This window comes from Acomys minous, assembly GCF_964271855.1.
Source record: "Acomys minous genome assembly, chromosome: 6".
Lineage (NCBI taxonomy): Eukaryota > Metazoa > Chordata > Mammalia > Rodentia > Muridae > Acomys > Acomys minous.
This window is the reverse complement of record NC_140487.1, coordinates 99,579,056-99,599,044: the sequence shown is the minus strand read 5'-3', so window position 1 is coordinate 99,599,044 and position 19,989 is coordinate 99,579,056. Positions and strand designations below refer to the sequence as shown.

The window sequence follows — 19,989 nt, the reverse complement described above, 5'->3', positions numbered from 1 at the left end:
TACACAGAGAAACCCTGTTTCAAAAAAAAAAAAAAAGGCAAAACAAAAAGCCAAGTCTGTGGGGCCTATTCTTTTGTTTGTTCTGTTTTGTTGTTTTGTTTTTGTTTTCAAGACAGGGTTTCTCTGTGTAGCCTTGGCTGTCCTAGACTCACTTTGTAGACCAGGCTGGCCTCCAACTCACAGCTATCTGCCTGCCTCTGTCTCCCAAGTCCTGGGGTTAAAGGCGTGCCATGGGTAGGCCGAGCGAACTCCTAGGCAGGTGGTGCTGGGGTGTATAAAAAAAGCCAGCTGGAAGAAGCTGTGAGCTAGTAAGCAGCTTTCCTTCATGGCTAAGCTTTGTTCCTGCCCTGACTTCCCTTCATGATGAACTGTAAACTGAAAGAAACCCTTTCCTCCCCGGTTTGTTTTCTGTCATCAAGTTTTATCACGGAAATAGAAGCCTAAGATATGTTCCTAGATTTTTCTCTTACTTCACCTTTCAAGATGTCCGCAAGCTTTATGACTTCAAGCTCACCATGTTCATTATATAGATGCCTGGACATATGCCCTGTGATGAAAAGATTCCAGGCCCACTCAGAGGAGCCACGACTGTTCATGTCTGTGACCTTCCCTGGCATTGCAATGAGACCATCTGACGCAAAATCCTAGCTCCTTGGGGGCTGTTACAACAGACCGGCCATTAGAAATCCTTCGCTTTCATCTTTCCAGCGTCTGTCCTGCTTGGGCCTCTCTACCTGTCTGCCTCTCCCCGACTCATCTCCATCACCTGGGCCTGTGACTCTCACAGGTGTGCTTCCAAATCTCTCCCACCCTCCCAATCTTCCTGTTCTTTTGTTTTTTTTTTTTTAATCTCTCCCACCCCTGAATTTCTGAGTGCAGTTAAATACCTTGAGAATGTTATCAACCACAGTTGCAAAGGTGAGAAAGACTGATGACCCCATACCTAGGAGGCCATGTGGAAACAAGGGCAGGACGTGAGGTACAAGGTGATGCAGCCTTGGGAAGGCAGTCACGTGGCCTCTAAATAGAAAAATGGTTGTTGAGATGGTTTGATACGTAAGCACGCCTGATGACCTGAGTTCAACCTCTAGAACACACATAAAGGAGGGAGGAGAGAGCTGACTCCAAAGAGCTTGTCCTCTGACCCCCACACGCACATCATGGCACATACACAACAGGAACATAAAAATGTAGATATAAAATGTGTAAGCCAGGGGCTGGAGAGACGGCTCCGTGGTTAAGAGCTCCGCCTGCGCTTCCAGAGGTCCTGAGTTCAATTCCCAGCAACCACATGATGGATCACAACCATCTATAATGTGATCTGGTGCCCTCTTCTACAGATAAAGTACTCATATACAATAAGTTAAAAAAAAATAAAAGAAAATATTTTTAAAATGTGTAAGAAAGGCTAGGTGTGCTTTTATCCCCAGCACTTGGGAAGCAGAGGCAGGTGGATCTCTGTGAGTGTGAGGCCAGCCTGGTCTACAAAGCAGTTTCAGACCACTCAGGGCTACCAGGTGAGACCTGTCTTTAAAAAGAAAAGAAAAAAAATATGTGGGTTGGAGAGATGGCTCAGTGGTTAAGAACTGGCTGTTCTTCTACAGGTCCTGAGTTCAATTCTCAGCAACCATATGGTGGCTCACAACCATCTATCCATGAGATCCGGTATCCTCTTCTGGCATGCAGGCAGAATATTGAAGTAAATAATAAATAAGTAATTTTTGTTCTTTCATTTTTCAAGACAAGGTTTCTCTGTGTAGCCTTGACTGTCCTGGACTCACTTTGTAGACAAGGCTAGCCTTGAACTCACAGTGATCTGCCTGCCTTTGCCTTTGCCTCCCAAGTGCAGGGATTACAGGCGTGTGCCACCACACTCAGCAAATAAATATTTTTTTTAATTGTTTAAAGCTCTTCATGAAGATACCTCTAGAATTCTACCCAGCAAAAGTATCTGAATGAGTCCACAAGCCTATGTTCTGAGGATGTAAAATGCGGAACAATTTACAGTAATTAAAAGGCATAAGCAACCCAAAAAATACTTCCATGGGGACTTTGCTTCCTCCCCACCCCCTTAGGAATTAGCTTTGAGTATCTGTCTGCACGTATCTGTGTACACCATAGATGTGCCTGGTGCCCACGGATGCCAGAAGAAGGCACCAGATGCCCTGGGACTGGGATACAGATGGTTGTGAGCCACTATGTAGGTTTTGACTATGGAGCCTGTAGACCAGGCTGGCCTTGAACTTACCAATATCCACCTGTCTCTGCCTCCCGATTAAAGGCACGTGCCACCATGCCAAGCTTTTAGGTTCTGTTTGTTTTACAGCATACATCAGATCAATTTTCCCTATGTAGTGCCTCACAAAGCAAGTCTAACCTAACGTGATTTATTTTGCCCTTTCTTGGGTATAGGCTGCACAGCTTATGGAAGGACAACTAATTAATTAATTCACCTTGATTCCGTGAGACAAAGTGTCACATAGCCCAGGATCTCCTGTTTGTTGCCATTAGCTTGCTATGTAGTCATGACTAGTCTTGAACCCCTGGTCCTCCTGCCTCTGCCTCCCAGGTGCAGGGATTACAAGCACATGCCATCACGGCTGGCTGGAATCCCCCTTTAGTTGAGCAACATATTTTTAGAAGCCTAACGAAGTGTGGCGTGGCCCTCAGGGCAAAGCAGGTGGCAAATGAGCTCAGCACCGCGCTGTAGTTTCTCTGAGCTACAAAAGCAACAAGAGCTATCCAATTGCCAGTTTGGTCACTCCATCACCATGTCGCTCAGGTGGATGCTGGCTGCTCTGACTGCTGCATTAGTCATTAACCAGAGGTCCCGAGGGTCCCTGGCGTTTTCTTTCCTGTCAGCGTGATCCACCTGCTAATGTACAGCCAGTTTCTGCTGCCTGTTCTTTTGAAATGCCCACACACACACACACACACACACACACACACACACACACACACACACCACACACACACACACACACACACACAAAGATCAAAACTGGATGGGTTGGCACTGCTGTGAAATGTTCTCACCCTGCCCGTGGGAACAACTGGGTGGGCAGTTAGGATGCCTCCATTGGTTTTCAGTGGAAATGGCCTCCCAGGCACCAAGAGTCAGGATCCTTGCCCCAAGGTTGGCAGATACTCTGTTGTTGTTGTTGTTGTTGTTGTTGTTGTTGTTTGCTTGTTGGTTGGTTTGGTTTGGTGACACATAATTTCACTCTGTGGTCCTAACCTTGACTCTACAGTCCTTCTGCCTCAGCCTTCTAAATATGGGGATAATAGGTATACACCAAACAGTCCCAGCTAGCAAGCATTCTGTAACAAAAATATTAGCAGATGCCTGTAATCCCAGGTCTCTGGAGGCTGACCCAGGAGGACTGAAAGCTCAGACCAGCCTGGTTAACATAGCAAGACTCTGTCTCAAAAACAAAGAGCCATCAAAATGCCTCCTTGGCTCAAAGCACTCTCAGGGCAAGCCTGATAATGGCAGTTGATTCCTGGAACCCCTCCCTTAAAAAAAAAAAAAGGCAAAGGCAGAATAGAAAAAGAGAAATCTGAGCCAGATGTGGTGACCCAGGCACTTAGGCAGCTGAGACAGCCGGACAGCAATTTCAGTATCTGGGCTAGGTACTAGCAAGACTCTGCCTCAAAAGTAAAACAATGTTTGTTACAAGGAATTAAAATATGGAAAGCACTTTCTTCCTTTGGGACCTCACCCGGTCCAAGCACAGAAAAGGTAAAGCTCTGCTTGTTTATCCAAAGCAGCTGCTGCCTACCTTAAAAATAACTAAAGCAAGGTGGAGAGATGGCTCAGTGGTTAAACACGGCCCTTCCAAAGGACTCGGGTTTGATTCCCAGCATGCACCTGGAAGCTCCCAGCTTCTGTAACTCCAGTCTGACACCCTCTTGTGCTCTCTCAGGGCAGCACCAAGCACACAGTATACATGCGCAGGCAAAACACCTGTACACATAGAACAGAATAATAAAATAAATAAGAATTTTTAAAACTTAGTAGGGCTCCTCAGATAAAACATACCTGCTGCCAAGCCTGAAGAACTTGGTTTAATCCTTGGAACCTGCAGGCTGCTGTACGGAGAAAACCAACTCTGCAAATTGTCCTCTGAGCTCCAAACTTGCCTGTGTGTGGCCCACACAATGAATAAAAAATGTAAGTGCAACTCTTTTTTTTTTTTTTTTGGTTTTTCGAGACAAGATTTCTCTGTGTAGCCTTGGCTGTCCTTGACTTGCTTTGTAGACCAGGCTGGCCTCAAACTCACAGTGATCCTCCTGCCTCTGCCTCCTGAAGGCTGCCCGGCTGCAATTTGTTTAAGATGCAAATCAATAGAACTGGGTGTAAAGATGTAGGCCTTTAACACCAGCACTTAGGGAGACAGAGGCAGGCAAATCTCTGCGAGTTTGAGGCCAGCCTGGTCTACATAGGGAGATCCAGGACAGCCAGAGCTATAGAGAGAGAGACCATCTCAAAAAACAAAAAAACAAAATTTAAAATCAGTAAGAAAAAAAAAATGTCTGGAGACACAGTTCAGTGACAGAGCGCCTGCCTGGCACACTCGGAGCTCCGGGACGTGGGGGGTGGGGGCTGGGGGGGTGGGGGGTGGGGGTGGGGGGGTGGGATGGTGGGGGGTGGGGGGGTGGGGGATAGTGGGATGGTGAGGGGTGGGGGTGTGGGGGATGGGGCTGTGAGGGTGGGGGGGGTGGCAGGGGGTGGGGAGTGGGGGTGGTGGGGTGGGGGGGGTGGGGGGGGTGGGGGAGTGGGGGTGGGTGGTGGGGAGTAGCAGGGGTGGGGGATGGGGGTGGTGGGGGGGGTGGGGATGGGGGGTGGTGGGGGGTGGTGGAGGTGGCAGGGGGTGGGGGTGGTAGTGGGGGGGGTGGCAGGGGTGGCAGGGGGTGGGGGGAGGTCATAAGAGACCCTTGATCAGAGAGAGGTTCCCCCCAGCCACCTTCATCTGCCTCAGTTCACTGCATATCACATAATATCTCCTGAAGTTACGATTTAAATTATGGCCAGAAAAATTTAAGTGATTCTACGTTAGTTCCTACCTGAGATTAAAAGCACAGAGGTAAAGTCGTTTCTCAACTAGATTGTCTGAGGAGTAATAATACTCAGGTTTCATAATGTTCAACAGCCGGGCGTGGTGGCGCACACCTTTAATCCCAGCACTCGAGAGGCAGAGGCAGGTGGATCACTGAGTTCGAGGCCAGCCTGGTCTACAAAGTGAGTCCAGGACAGCCAAGGCTACACAGAGAAACCCTGTCTCGAAAAACAAAATAAAGTTCAACAGTAATGATGCTCAACAGTACTAACACTCAGTAGTACTAATAAGACTCAGCAGTACTGATACTCAGCAGTGCTAATAGTCAGTAGTACCAATGCCCAGCAGTGCTAATAGTCAGCAAAACTGATCCTCAGCAGTACTAATACTTGACAGTGCTAATACTCAGCAGTAGTAATACTCAGTAGTGCCAATACTCAGAATTATTAATACTCAGTAATACCAATACTCAACAATGCTAATACTTGGCAACACTGGAGGTTCCAAGGAAGAAAAGAAACATCTGGTTAGATATGTCTCTGTTTACCTTTTAGTGAAGTTTTGTTTCCTTTTTGTATGATTTGTTTGTTTGAGACAGGGTAACCTTGAGCTCCTGACCTTTATCTCTCAAAAGTTGGTAAGTGCCACCACACCCAGTTCATGTGATGTGGCGTGTGTGTGTGTGTGTGTGTGTGTGTGTGTATGTGTGTGTGTATGGTGTATGTACATGTTCACACGGGTATGTGTATGTGCTAGTGGAGGCTAGCGGTTGATATCAGGTATCTCTTCAATTAGTCTCAGTTTATTTTTTTTTAATTTACTTTTTTTGGTATATGGTGTTTGTGTGTGTGTGTGTGTGTGTGTGTACCTGGTTGCGTGTGTGAGTGTGCACATGCTACAGTGTGTAAGGGGACACCTTGAGTGTTGGCCCTCACCTTCCTCCTGGTTTTTGAGGCAGTGTGTCTTGTTTACCGCTATCAGCTTCCAGCGGACTCTCTTCCTGGCCATAGGAGTGCTGGGATTACAGATACCAACCCACCTGGAGCCCACAGGCATCTGAGCTCCCTTGTGAGGCTGTTACAGCAGCCCCTTTCACCCTCCCTCTAGCTCTCCCACCTCTCCCTGAACCTCTATTTGGCTGGGGCGGCAGGCCATGATTCACCTAGCCTTTCCCAGCGCTGGCATTACACGCCGTCACCACTGCACCTGCCTTTTTATGTGCACAGCATCTCTTTACCAAGTGTGCCAGCTCCCCGGCCCCTGTCTCCCTCTTGAAGAGTAATTGCTGAGCAGGCTGACACTCAACCAACAACTTCCAAAGCTCTTCCTGTGCCCAAGAGACTCACAGGAGTGGACCAACGAATACCAGACATCGAAAACATCACTGAATTTGACATTCCACCCCATTCCATCCAGAGCTCTTATTTGTGGCTGAAGAATCAACAACAAACACAAACACAAAGAAATTCACTTTCTCAGGCCTCCTTAATTTTCTTCTTTTCTACCACTAGATTTGCCCAAGCTGGTCCTGAACCAATTCCCTATGTGGGCAGAGATGGGCTTGACAATCTGCTCTGCCTGCTTTTCTTATTTTGTTTTGTTTGGGGTTTTTTTGGTTTTTCTAGACAAGGTTTCTCTGTGTAGCCTTGGCTGTCCTGGACTTACTTTGTAGACCAGCATGGCCTCGATCCGCCTGCCTCTGTCTCCTGAGTGCTGGGATTACAGCCAGGCACCACTCTGCCCTCTGTCTCTGTCTCTGTCTCTGTCTCTCTGTCTCTCTGTCTCTCTCTCTGTCTCTCTCTCTCCTTCTCTCTCTCTCTCTCTCTCTCTCTCTCTCTCTCTCTCTCTCTCTCTCTCTCTCCCCCCCCCCCCTCTCTCAGAAGCAGAAAGACCAAGCCAGGCTCACCTTCTCTTCTTTACCTAGCCCAGGAGGGCTGCTGGGTTAACACCCTTTGAGCAGCCAGCCCTTTTTTGATGGAAGACACTTTGGTCATTCGTTTATGTTGCTTCCTAACTGCAATGAAACAAGTAAGTTTCAAATAGCTGAATTGGTTTTTTTCACTCAGCTGGTCCCACCCATTCATGGTACCAGGCGAGTCCCTCCCGGGGCTGGATCCAGCCTTGATGTGGCCAGGGAGCCAAGCAGTCTGTGCTGGGTGAACCCACTTGCTGCCCAGCTGGGCCTAGTGGGAGGTTTTTGGTGGCGTTGCTAAGCAACCCGGGTAATTGCTGAGGCCAGGGATTGGGCTGCTGAGCCACAGAGGGTAACAGCCTCCTTCATCACACTGCAAGCCATCATTATGCCTTGGTCCAGAGCCCGCAGAGATCTCTCTGTGGTCATGGCCTGAAAGGATGCTTTTTTAGCTACAGAAATTAAGAACTGGTTTTTCAGTATTATAGGCTTGTGGTTGTGGCTGTTTCCTTTTAGCTCCATCTATGAGCATACAACTTGAAATAAATAGGCAAAGAAATTAAAAACAAAAATGCCTTCATAAAACCCATCTCTACAAGTTTTCCTTGAAGCCTACTGCTCCTCCCTAGAGAGGGCAACTGAGGTAGGGAACTCTGTTTCCTCAGGGCCTCTCCGTGGCTCACTGTGCAGTGAAACCACTGGCTGTGGATCAGGGTGGGGGAACCAGAGCTTGGGTGGTGTGCACAATAGGATGTTCATGTTACCAGAACTTGGGTGGTGTGCACAATAGTATGTTCATGTTACCAGATCATGGGTGGTGTGCACAATAGTATGTTCGTGTTCGTGTTACCACAGCTTGGGTGGTGTACATAATAGTATGTTCATATTACTTCCATTCAAAGACTAACGTAATTCCTCCCTCATCCTGTCTTCAGAGTCCCTCCTACTCATGTTATTTTGGGAGACACTCCTGTCCATTCTGTGCTGAAGATGTTGTTCCCATTTATAGATAAAACAAGGGACCGCCAAAGCTTGCATTCCAGGGACAGCAAAGCTAGTTAGTTCCCTGGGGCCCTTAGCAACATCACATCACCTTTCCCAGAGCTACCTAAGGCATTACGTAGGTGCATCCACCCCAGTAAATAGTAATGACAACCATAAGGACATATACTGCCGAGCTGCATGTGGGTGATAGACACTGTGATCCCAGCACCCGTGAGGCACATGCGGGAGAGTCAATGGAAGTTCAAAGCCAGCCAGACCAACACAGTGCACCCCAGGTCAGCCAGGACTGCGTAGGGACCATGTCTCAAAGAAAGGGTGAAGGGAGGGAGAGCTATAGAGGTGGCTCATCAGTTCAGAGGCCCAGCTGCTCTTACAGAAGATCCTGGTTTGGCTTCCAGGAACCACACAGGGCTCATAACTGTCAATAACTCCAGTTTCAATGGATCTGATGCTTCCTCTGGCCGCCACAGACTCCTGCATGTATGTGGTATATGTGCATACATTCACACGTACATATGTACATGTGAAATAAAAATAAATAATTTTTAGATTAATTTTTATTTTATGTGTATGAGTGCTTTGCCTGCACAAGAATGTCACGTGCTCACAGAGGTCAGATGAGAGCATCAGATTCCCTGGAACTAAAGTTATGGATAGCTGTAAGCCACCGTGTTGGCGCTGGGAAACAAACCTGGGTCCTCTGAGAGAACAGCAAGTGCCCTTAACCGTTGAGATCCTCAATAAATATCCTTAGAAGTACCTGCTGTTCTAGAGGACACAAGACTCACTCCATCCTTATTGATCATGGCTGAGGTTTCTTTCTTTTTGTTTTGTTTTGTTTTTTTGAGACAGGGGTTCTCTATGTAGCCTTGGCTGTCCTGGACTTGCTTTGTAAACCAGGCTGGCCTCGAACTCACAGCAATCCAGATCCACCTGCCCCTGCTTCCCAAGTGCTAAGATTAAAGGTGTGTGCCACCACGCCCGGCCTATGGTTGAGGTTTTAAAGCTGCCTTGTGTACACTGAGAAAGATAGCCCAGAAAGTCCCCTCTCCCCCAAATTAGATAACATTATTTAAATGATTTGACCAAGCTAGCATTCCAGAGCACAGGACTAAAGAAACCTCAACACCATGTGAATACTTTATGAAGGCAAAATATTGCTATTGCTAGCTAGAAATCTGTAGCCGGGCATGGTGGTGCATGCCTTCACTCCCAGCACTTGGGAGACAGAGGCAGGTGGATATCTGTAAGTTCGCAGCCAGCCTGGTCTACAGAGTGAGTTCCAGGACAGCCAAGGCTATACAGAGAAACCCTGTCTTGAAAAGAAAAAAAAAAAGAAAGGCAGAAAAGAAATCTGTAGGGGCTGGAGAGATGGCTCAGCAGTTAAGAGCACTGCTTGCTCTTCCAAAGGACCAGGGTTCAAATCCCAGCACTCACATGGCAACTTACAGCTGTCTGTAACTCCAGCTTGAATGCAAAAGATTCAACACCCTCACAGGCAAAACACCAATGTACATAAAATAAAAGTAAACAAATCGTAAAGAAAAAAAAAACAAAAGAAATCTGTAAGTGTTCTTCCAAACAATTTTCACTTTCACTTCTGTGTATGTATGTGTATTCAAGTGTGTGCTGGATTGATTGCACATGTGTTTGTGTGTGGAGACCAGAGGTCAACTTCATGTGCCTCTCCCCAGGAACCGTCCACCTCGGTTGGATTTTTGAGTTAGGATCTCTCACTGGAACCCGGTATGCTTGACGGTAGATTAGGCAGGTTGGCCAGCTAGCCCCAGGGAATCCTTCTGTCTGCCTCCTCAGGGATAGGATTTCTCTGCAGCCCTTTCCTCCCCTCTCCCCCTGCTTTAAAAAAAAACAGGATCTCACGTAGCCCAGGCTCCCCTCTAAATAGCCAAGGATGACTTCGAACTCTGATCTTCCTGCCTCCACTTCCCAAATGCTGGGATTACAGGTATGCACCACCACACCATACTGAGATGCCCTTCATTTAATTATTCAATTAATCAATCAATTCATTTCAAGACAGGGTTTCTCTATCTAGACTTTGGCTGTCTTGGACTCACTTTTGTAGACCAGGTTGGCCTCGAACTCACTGAGATCTACAAGCCTCTGTCTCCCTGAGTGCTGGGACTACAGGTGTGTGCCAACACACCTGGCAAAAAGAGTACAATTTATTTATTTATTTATTTATTTATTTATTTATTTATTTATTTATTTTGGGACTGGGTCTCTCTAGATAGCCCTGGCTGGCCTGGAACTCACGGTGTAGACTAGGCTAGCTGCAAACTCACAGAGATCCTCCTGCCTTGTCTCGAGAGTGCTGGGATTAATGTTGGGCACCACCGCGCCCAGTTTCTTTTCTTTTCTTTTTTTTTAAACCCAGGTTCTCTGGAAGAACAGCCAGTGCTCTTAACCTCTGAGCCATCTCTCCAGCCTCTAAAGATTTATTTTTATCTTTAACTCTGTGGGTACACATGAGTGCACTGTTGGGATTCTCTGCAGCTGGAATTGCAGGAGGTTGTGAGGTTCCCAGTGCAGTTTTTGAGAACTGAACTTGGGTCCTCTTAAGTTCCTGAGGCCCTGGGTATGAGAGTTTTAGATGGGCAATCAAAAACAAAAAGAAAGAAAACTATAACTTAGCCCCAGACTGTATTAAGTAGGCTCCCAGACCTTAGCCCAACTTACTCCATGATGGACATACCATTCAGGCCATAAAACTCAGCCCGTAGACAGCAAATGCCAAATGAAACCAAAGACCTAACCCATAAAAGTCCATAATTATATAAAAGTCCCTAAATGTCCTAACTTTGCTTTTTTTGCTTCTCTAGTTCTGCTTCTGGCCAACTGGCCTTGCTAACCAAAGTATGTCAACCCAGGACATAGGTTTTTGTTCTTTTTGTTTTGTTTTGTTTTTCAAGCCAGGGTTTCCCTGGCTGGCTAATAAAGACTCTCTGTTGGCTTAAACCCATATCAGAGCAGTCTTCTCTAATGAATTCCTCACAACAAAACCAGGGAGTAGGTGGAGAGATAAAGACTGGGATAGGAGGAGGAGGAGGAGGAAGAGGAGGAGGAGGAGGAGGAGGAGGCAGCTCCTGCCCTAAAGGTTTGTTTTCAGGGCTGGGAAAGGAGCTCAAAAGCTGAAGTGTTCACTGAGCTGGATCCCAAATGGGCAAGGCAGTGCACACCTGTAATCCTAACACTCAGGTCAGGAGACAGGGGCAGGGAGAGGGACAGACAGATGGACAGACAGACAGACAGACAGAGACAGAGAAGAGGGGGAGAGGAGAAGAAAAGAGAAGGGGAGGGAGGCAGAGCGGGGAAGGGGAGAAGCAGGGAAGAGGGAAAGGGATTGAGAACCAGAGTATAACTCCCAGGTAGGCATTCTTACATATGTCACCATTCTCTAGTGACTGCCGAAGCTCATAGGGTGTGTGTGTGTGGGGGTGTGTGTGTGTGTGTGTGTGTGTGTGTGTGTGTGTGTGTGTGAGAGAGAGAGAGAGAGAGAGAGATGTGTTTGCCAAACAGCCCCTAGATGATGCCTGGTATGTGTTAGGGTCTAGAAAGGCATAGGAGGAAGAAAAGAAAGCAAAACAACAGCAAAGTCTGCTCCTCTCCTGTTCAGAGGGGAATAACAAAGTCCCAAGAATTGCCGCCAACACAGCATCCCGTGATCTAGATGAGAAGTGGGTCAGCACGGGCACAGCGGGGCCACTATTCAGTGTCCTATGGTGGCAGGCTGAAGATGAGCACTCTAGCTGCCACTCCCCACACTGGAGACAGGTTTCCTCTCTTCCTAAGTCACGGGCCAACCCTGCGCCTGGTTTTAACCAATACCACATGGCAGAAGCAGAACTGGGGACTGTCAGGCTTTAAAAGAGATGTGTGACCAAGAAGAGACTTGATACCCTATAAGCATATACAAGGGGAGGAGGTCCTCCTCAGTCACAGTCATAGGGGAGGGGAGTAAGGGGAAAATGGGAGGGAGGAATGGAAGGATACAAGGGATAGGATAACAACTGAGATGTAATGTGAATAAACTAATTAAATATATTAAAAATAAATAAAAAAGAGAGATGTGTGTTGACTACCCTCAGGCCACCCTGCTCTGCAGAAGCCTATTCTCCCCTCATGGAGGCCAAGGCCATGTAGAAAAGCAGTAAGGCACCAGACCAATCACGATGCCTTGTGGACTTCCAGTCACGAATACGGCCAAGTGGATGGCACCAGAGTCAATAGCAAAAAGAGTAGAAAAGATGTTCAACTCCCCTACATGCCTGGCCCACTGCATCATTTAGTTTTGGAGCTACCTATGACACAGCATTAGCTATCAATATACAGCGCCAGATGACAAGAGGACAGCTCACTGTGTCTTCCAACCGGCATTGGCCATCTACCTCCGGATCCCTCTATGCAGTAGATTGCTGATGACTCAACTGAAGCAGCCTCCAGAATTAGCCTCCACCTCCATCCCTATTTCCACCTGCTCTGTGAAACAAACCACACACTAGAGTGTCTCAGCTTGCTCAAAACCCAGGCACGGCAAGGCTGGGGCGGAGCGGAGCTCAGCCGGTAGAGCGATTGCCTCACATGCTAGCACCCCAGAGGAGTAAAAAGCCTCCAGCTGTCTCCATTGTCTTCAGGATAAATACAGTAGCCGCATGATTTGGTTCCTGCCCTTTTTATAGACTGCAGCTTCCATCAATCTCTCCCAACAATGAGTTGTAGCCATGGGGACCTCTCCTATCTCTGACACTCATTCAGGCTCTCTCCTGCCTCAGAGTATTGCACTTGCTGTTGCATCTAGCCAGCCCCACCCCCACACCAACACAGCAACCCGCCCCCCCTACACACACACACACAGGACTGGCACCTCCCTAGGAAGTCGCTCTGGCCCATGCCTTCCTCCACTCCAATACTCTAGTTCGTTTTCCTGCTTCCTTGCTCCAAACACTTAGCGTACCTAAAAATACCTAGCGTATTTATTGTCTGTCTGTGTACCGGTTACAGGAAGGTCGGATTGTTCATTTTCTATTCTGTATGCGCCCCAGCATCTACCATAGTGAAAGGAATGCAGGGAGCCCCAAATGGGCCAAAGAAGGGAAGAGGAGAGAGGGAACCGAGTGAGAAATGCCTGGTTCCTGCTCCAGGGCAGCCCCTGACTGCCTGCAGAAAAGTCACCTCCCTAATCCCAACCCGGAGCTCACCCTCAGCAAGCAAAGCCCATGTGTGCTGACCACCCGCTGTTTTGCCCTGAATCCTATAGGAACTCAGAAACACTATGCTTGCTTGCTTGCTTGCTTGCTTTCTTTCTTTCTTTCTTTCTTTCTTTCTTTTTTGGTGGTGGTGGTGGTTTTTCAAGACACAGTTTCTCTGTAGCCTTGACTGTCCTGTACTTGCTTTGTAGACCAGGCTGGCCTTAAACTCAGAGATCTGCTTGCCTCTGCCTCCCAAGTGCTGGGATTAAAAGTGTGCACCACCACACCTTTAAAGGGCTTGCTATGCCCTTTCTTGTATCTCTTCTGGAAGAGTTCTAGAGATCAAACCTAGGACCTCATGGGAACTGGGGGAACTGGGATTTGCCTGTGAGCTATATCCCCAGCTCTCTTTTAACTTTGGAGACAGAGCCTCACTAAGTTGCTCAGGCGGACCTTGAAGCTGAGATCATAACCTGCTCCACCAGACTTCATCTCCTGTTTTGTGTTTTTGAGAAAGGGTGTCAAGTAGCCTGAGGTCTTCTTTTGTGGCTTTGTCTCCAGCCTTGAACTCGTGACCTTCCTGTCTCCACCTCCCAAACTGGCTCTTCTCAGTCTAATTTTAAGACCAAAGAACCATGGAATTAACAGACTGACATGATGACAAAGAACCCAAATTCTGGAGAAATTCATGGTGCTTGAATACAAATCCTGACTTTTATCACTTACTACCTATACAACCTGAGTTGTGTATTGAGCCTTCTTTTTTTTTTTTTTTTTTTTTTTTTTTTTTTAAGTTGCAGGGATGGAACCCAGGGCTTTTTGAGTGGTAGGCAAGCACTAATCACTGAGCTACACCCCAGTCTGTATGAAGCCTTTTGGTGCCTCGGGAGCTTTATCTGTAAAAGAAGTACGTGAAGCCGAGCTGTGGTGGTGCATGCCTTTAATCCCAGCACTCAGAGGCAGAGGCAGGTGGGTCTCTGTGAGTTCGAGGCCAGCCCAGTCTACAGAGCAAGTTCCAGCATGGCCAGGGCTACACATGGAGGCTGGAGAGATGGCTCAGAAGTTAAGAGTACTTCCAAAGGACCCACATCATAGTGGCTCAGAACCATCTGTAACTCCAGTTCCAAGGGATACAACACCTCCTTCTCACCTCCATGGGCAACATGCACATACATACATGCAGGAAGAACACTCATATAAATAAATAAATATTTGACAAAGATGGGCGTGGTGGCGCACGCCTTTAGTCCCAGCACTCTGGGAGGCAGAGGTGGGCAGATCTCTGTGTGTTGGAGGCTAGCCTGGTCTACAAAGCAAGTGTCCAGGACAGCCAAGGCTACAAGAGAAACCCTGTCTCAAAATAAATTAATTAATTAAACAAATAAAAAGCAAGCAAGCAGAAAAGCTTACAAGGATAAGTGGAGATTGCTTCGTTTCTGAGTAAGAACAAACACAATAGAATTTGGTGAATAGAAGGAAGGGGCTATGCCTTACTACAGATTTGTAGCGCACATTTTACTTAACTATCTCCATTGATACTAATTAGGAGCCAGACACTATTCTGTTGTTTTAAAAAACAACGTCCCAATAAGGACTCAGGAGCCAGATAGTGGGGTGAAAACCTACTGGCTCAGAGAGGCAGAGAAAGCACCCAGCTCATCTCCCAGCTTTTGGCCAAAAAGCCCAAAGCTCAAAGCTAAAAGCCAAAAGCGCTTTTTTCTTCTCCACACTGTCTTAAATACCCTTCAACTCAAAGTCCGTCCTTTCTACTTAATCCCTGTCAGCTAGTTTCTTGTTCTTCCTCTTGACTTAGGGTTAACTTTATTTAATCCTGTGTACAGAAAACTCTTAGATTAAAGGTATGTTAGGGCAGAACCACCCCAAACAAAAAAACACTATTCTAAGAATTTTCACAGAAAAAAAAAGCTTATTTAATACTCAGACCAACCCTGTATAATAGATTTGTGCTGGCCAGTCTTATGTCAAGTTGACATAAGCTAGAGCTATCTGAAACCCCAATCCAGAAAATGCCTCTATAAGATCCAGCTGTAAGGCATTTCCTCAGTCAGTGGTTGACAGGGAGAGCCCAGCCCATTGTGGGTGGGGCCACCCTGGCCTGGTGATCCTGAGTTCTATAAGAAAGCAGGTTGAGCAAGCCATGAGGGGCAAGGCCGCGAGCAGCACCCCTCCATGGCCTCTGCATCGTCTCCCACCTTCAGGCTCCTGCCCTGTTTGAGTTCCTGTCCTGACTTCCTTCAGTAATGAACAGTGCTGTGGAAGTGTAAGTCAAATAAACCCCTTCTTCCCCAACTTGTTTTTTTGTTTTGTTTTGTTGGTCACGGTGTTTCATCGCAGCAACAGAGACTCTAACTAAGACAAGATTCTTACTGCCTTTATTGGATTCTTGCTGTGATAAAATAACTGAGAAAAGGCAACTTAAAGGAGGAAATGTTTCTCCTGTCACCATCTGAGAGTTCAGACCGTCATGGCTGGAAAACCACAGCAGCAGGAGCTTGACGTGTGTAGCTGATCACATTGAATCTACAGTCAGGATCAGCAAGTGACAATGGCACCGCGGCTACTCACTCACTGGTGAGGCTATCTGGCTAGCCGGAGAGCCCTAGAAACCCTCCTGTCTCCACCCGCCTAGAGCTGTGAGTTGGTATTACAATTATGTGGTAGCACACACAGCTTTTACACCAGTTCGGGAGACCAATCACGGGTCCACATACCCTGCAGCTCACACTTTACCAACCCACCATCTCCATAGCCTCTCTCGGTCTCAGGTCTCAGGTGCCCGAGACTGGCCTCAAACTTAGTATGTAGCTGAGGCTGTGACCTCGGATTTGATCCTGTTATATCCACGTCCCGAGTGTTGCAATTGCTGGCATCATCACTGCTCCTTGTCATGTAGCACTAAGGATAGAACCCAGGGCCGTGTACATGCTAAGCAAGCATCCTATCAACCGATCCACTCTCATCTCTTCGCACACGCACGCGCGCGCGCGCGCACACACACACACACACACACACACACACACACACACACCCTGCACTGTGGCCACACTGAGCCTGAGCAGGTTAGGTTCCCTCTCTCCAGTAGGTCTCCTAGGAGCTCTGCCCTCTCTGGAACATCTTCCCTCCCAATGTGTCCTCCCAATTTAAGTCCCTTTACAGCTCCTCTCCAGGGCTTTGCCATCTACCTAGCACTGTAGAGGTGCCAGGGCCATACCACAGCAGGGAACATAACAGACGCGGCCAGCCCAAAGTGAGTGTCCCTCTAAGGCCACTCGCCGACCTCTGTTTGTGTCTGGGATGCTTTCTTCGTGTTGTAGCTGCTTCTTTCCCAGACTGAGGGCACCCACAGTACAAGACAGACGCTGTGGCCATTTTGAGTCCCTATTACACAGTCCAGGGAATGAATGCAGCATTAAATATTGGTCAGCTTCATTTCCTCACAGAAGACTCACCGAGCACTTTTGTCGCAAGAACACAGAAGGTGCACCGCTTGTGTGACAGTGGAGACACCCTCCCTGCCCCCTCGGTTTGCCTAGGTGGTTCTGGTTTTGCTCACTTGAAGCAGGGTCTTGCTGTGCGGTCCTAGCTGGCCTAGGACTTGCTATGTAGCCCAACATGGCCTCAATCTCATCAAAATCCTCATGCTGCCACCTCCCAGTGCAGGCACCACAGTCATGAATCACCACGCTGGCCTAACGCCTGTCCTTTTGGGAACTTTAGGTGTTCTAGGACAGATAGAGTCCTTGAATGAATGATGAACCAACTACAGGAGTGTCTCCTCCCGCCTGGATGAAATAACCCAGAACAGGGGAAATGAGGGGGCTGGTGTTTTTGTAGTTAGGGGATAATGACACCTCCCTTTCAGCCTTCTATAGAGAGACCTTAGAAGACAACAAGGGGGCCTGGAGAGATGGCTCAGTGGTTAGGAGCACTGTCTTGCTCTTCCAAAGGTCCTGAGTTCAATTCCCAGCACCCACCTGGCAGCTCACAACTGTAACTCAAGATCCACTGTATCTGACTCCCTCACATGGACATTCATTAGTCCAAATACCAAATGTACATAACAAATAAATTAAAAGAAAAGTTATTCAAAAGAGCAAGGAACTGAGTGGACATTGTGGAGTCTGGTCTACAAACTTTAATTCTAGATCCATCATGTATTAGCCATGAGACCTTAGGTAAATTCTATGGGGACTGGTGGCGCACACCTTTAATCCCAGCACTCGGGAGGCAGGCGGATCGCTGTGAGTTCGAGGCCAGCCTGGTCTACACAAAGTTAGCCCAGGACAGCCAAGGCTACACAGAGAAACCCTGTGGGGGCGTGGGGTGGGGGTGGGGGAGTAATATAGTAGGGTTTGTTGTTTTTGTTTTTGTTTTTGTTTTTTTGAGACAGGGTTTCTCTGTGTAGCCCTGGCTGTCCTGGACTCGATCTGTATACCAGGCTGGCCTCAATCTCATAGTGATCCGCCTGCCTCTGCCTCCAGAGTGCTGGGATTAAAGGCATGTGCTACCACACCCAGCATAACAGGGTTTTGGCTTGTTTGGCTGGTTTTATATTTGAGGCAAGGTCTCTCTGTGTAGCCCAGCCTCCTGCATGCTGAGATTGCAGGTGTACACAAACCCAAGATAATGCATTGGCTGAGTGCTCAGACCTAGTTTGGACTGAGGAACTAAAGGGGAGGGGGGGTCACTTTCTTCGGTGGTGTGCCACAAATAATTTGTCTTTTTGACACAAAATAGACTCCCCACCCCCACTCTGCAAATAACTCAAGACTCAGTGGGCCACACACGAAGTAGATTGAGAAAGATAGCAATTGGAGAGGAGGGGAATGGAGTATGTGAAAAATGACTAAAATTTATTTCATAAGTGTGCAAAATTGTCAGGCAGGGAGGGAGAGCTGGGAGCAGTGGCACTGTGGGAAGGCAGAGGCAGGAGGATCTCTGGGAGTTCAAGTGTACATAGTGAGACCCCGTCTCAAAAAAGTAATAAAATAGATTTTTTTTTTAAATATGGGAGGAGAATAATGTCCTCGGCAGTTCCCAAGTGAGAAACACAACAGAAGGGTGTTCCCAGCCCTGGCCAGTGTTTGCACACTCAGCCAGAGTTGGTCTCACACTTCCTTCACACCTTCTGGCCTCAGCTCCCTAGAGCACCTGCCTCTGTTTCTGAGGTCTGTTTCGAGCCACCTCAGTGCTATCAAGGCCAGGCCTTGTCTTCTCTATCTTTACAAGCCTGCAGCAAGGGAGGTGCCACCTAGGGAGGGGCAAAGAAGAGAAAAGCACAGATGTTTACCCTGGCCCCACTGTGGGTCAATCACCCAACCTGCCCTTGATTTGTACAGTTCCTTATCATCTTTAAAAACAAAACAATAACAACAACAACAAAAGGCCCCACGCTCTTACAGATGAGGACACTGAGGCCAGGAAGTAAAAAAGAGATGGGGTTAGCAATCCAGGCCTCTCTGTGGACTCCCACCATGCCTGGCTGCCTTCCTGTCAGCTTGTAGGTGTGTGTGGCTAAATTTCAATTTTCTTATTCACGGGAGGAGAAATGACATGCTCCTCCTTCCAGCTGTTTACTCAACTGATGAGTAAACAAATGAAATCCCTTAGGTGCCCAAACCAGGAAGGGGGGAACAGCACAGCAGCTGCCTTGCTGGAACAAGTGAGATCTCTTCCTAGCAACCCCAGTGCTGGGGCAGAGGTAACGCCTGGCTCAGATGATGAAGGTAGAGACAATTACGGTCTGGTTGCGGGTGTAGCTGGCATATTCCCCCCCCCTCTCACACACACACACACACACACACACACACACACACACACACACACACACACACACACCCTCTCCTCGCCTTGGGAGTCTGAGGATAAAGCAGTGGAGGAAGCAATGAAGTGGTTGAGCAAAGCAGTGAGGGAGCCGAATTAAACTCCCCAAGTCACCTCCCGAGCCATTTTTAAAGTGCTGCCAACTTTGAAACAAAAAGTTCCAGAACCCGAACCGGCCACTCTAGGCTTTTCCGGAAGGAGGTAGATTCTGGACACAGCACCCTTCCTTCTCCTCATCGGGTGGTCACCAGCTTTAGTGCTCTGCCTAGAATTCCTGCCACCCGCCGCCCGCCCGCTTCAGGACCTCCCACCGTCGCTCCCCAACCCCTGCACCTTACCTGCGGAAGCTGAGGCACAGCGGTCCCACACTGCAGGCTGACACTGCTCTTCCAGCGGCCAATAGAGCTGCCTGCTGGCGGGAGCTGCAGCCTGCCGGCTTTCCTCTCGCCCTCCCTGAACTAAAATCCTCCAGACAGGTTCGTTGGCGGGAGGGAGTCGGAGGAAATCCCCTCCCCGCTTGTGGCCTGGCCTAGGCTGGGCCAGCCTGCTAGGCAGTCTCCCCTGGGCTGGCCCTGGATGAATGAGTCCTGGCCGCCTCCTACTTGGGTTTGTGCCAGGGAGCCTGTGACAGCCGCCCTGCTCTTTCTCCTGGGCGCTGCTATCCATGCCTACTCCTCCCCCAGCCCACCCCACTACCACCCCCACCCCCCCCATCCCCCACCCTGCTCTTCCTTCTCCTCCCTTCCTGTATATGACTGAGCCCGCCCTATGTTCTCAGCTGTCCGGGAAAGGCCTGCCCTGTTGGGTCTCAGTTACTTTCAATGGGATTGTCCCGGATCACACTCTGGTTGTGACCCAGGCCCTGATACTCTACAAAGACTGAGTGGCTTAGCGGCTTTGGGCAGAAGCTTAGTCCCTGGGCTCCTAGGTTCTGTCCACAGTGCCTTCGCCCTGGTGC

At 48.3% G+C, this 19,989-nt stretch overlaps 1 protein-coding gene across 10 annotated transcripts in view; it reads right to left on the bottom strand.

Moving 5' to 3' along the window:
- RHBDL2 (rhomboid like 2) overlaps positions 1-19,681 on the bottom strand; it is a 70,407-nt gene extending 50,726 nt beyond the window's left edge. Inside the window, exons 1-3 of one of the 10 annotated variants that reach the window (XM_084787139.1) lie at positions 19,370-19,681; positions 18,334-18,459; positions 4,043-4,143 (exon numbers count right to left, since the gene is read on the bottom strand). The gene's annotated coding sequence lies outside the window, so the exon portion shown is untranslated. Of the gene's footprint in view, positions 1-3,782; positions 3,968-4,042; positions 4,144-6,966; positions 7,328-18,333; positions 18,460-19,369 lie in introns of those variants that run through there. The other 9 variants (XM_084787141.1, XM_084787140.1, XM_084787142.1 and 6 more) reach the window with 9 other exon arrangements.
- Between the last annotated feature and the right edge of the window lie 308 nt (positions 19,682-19,989).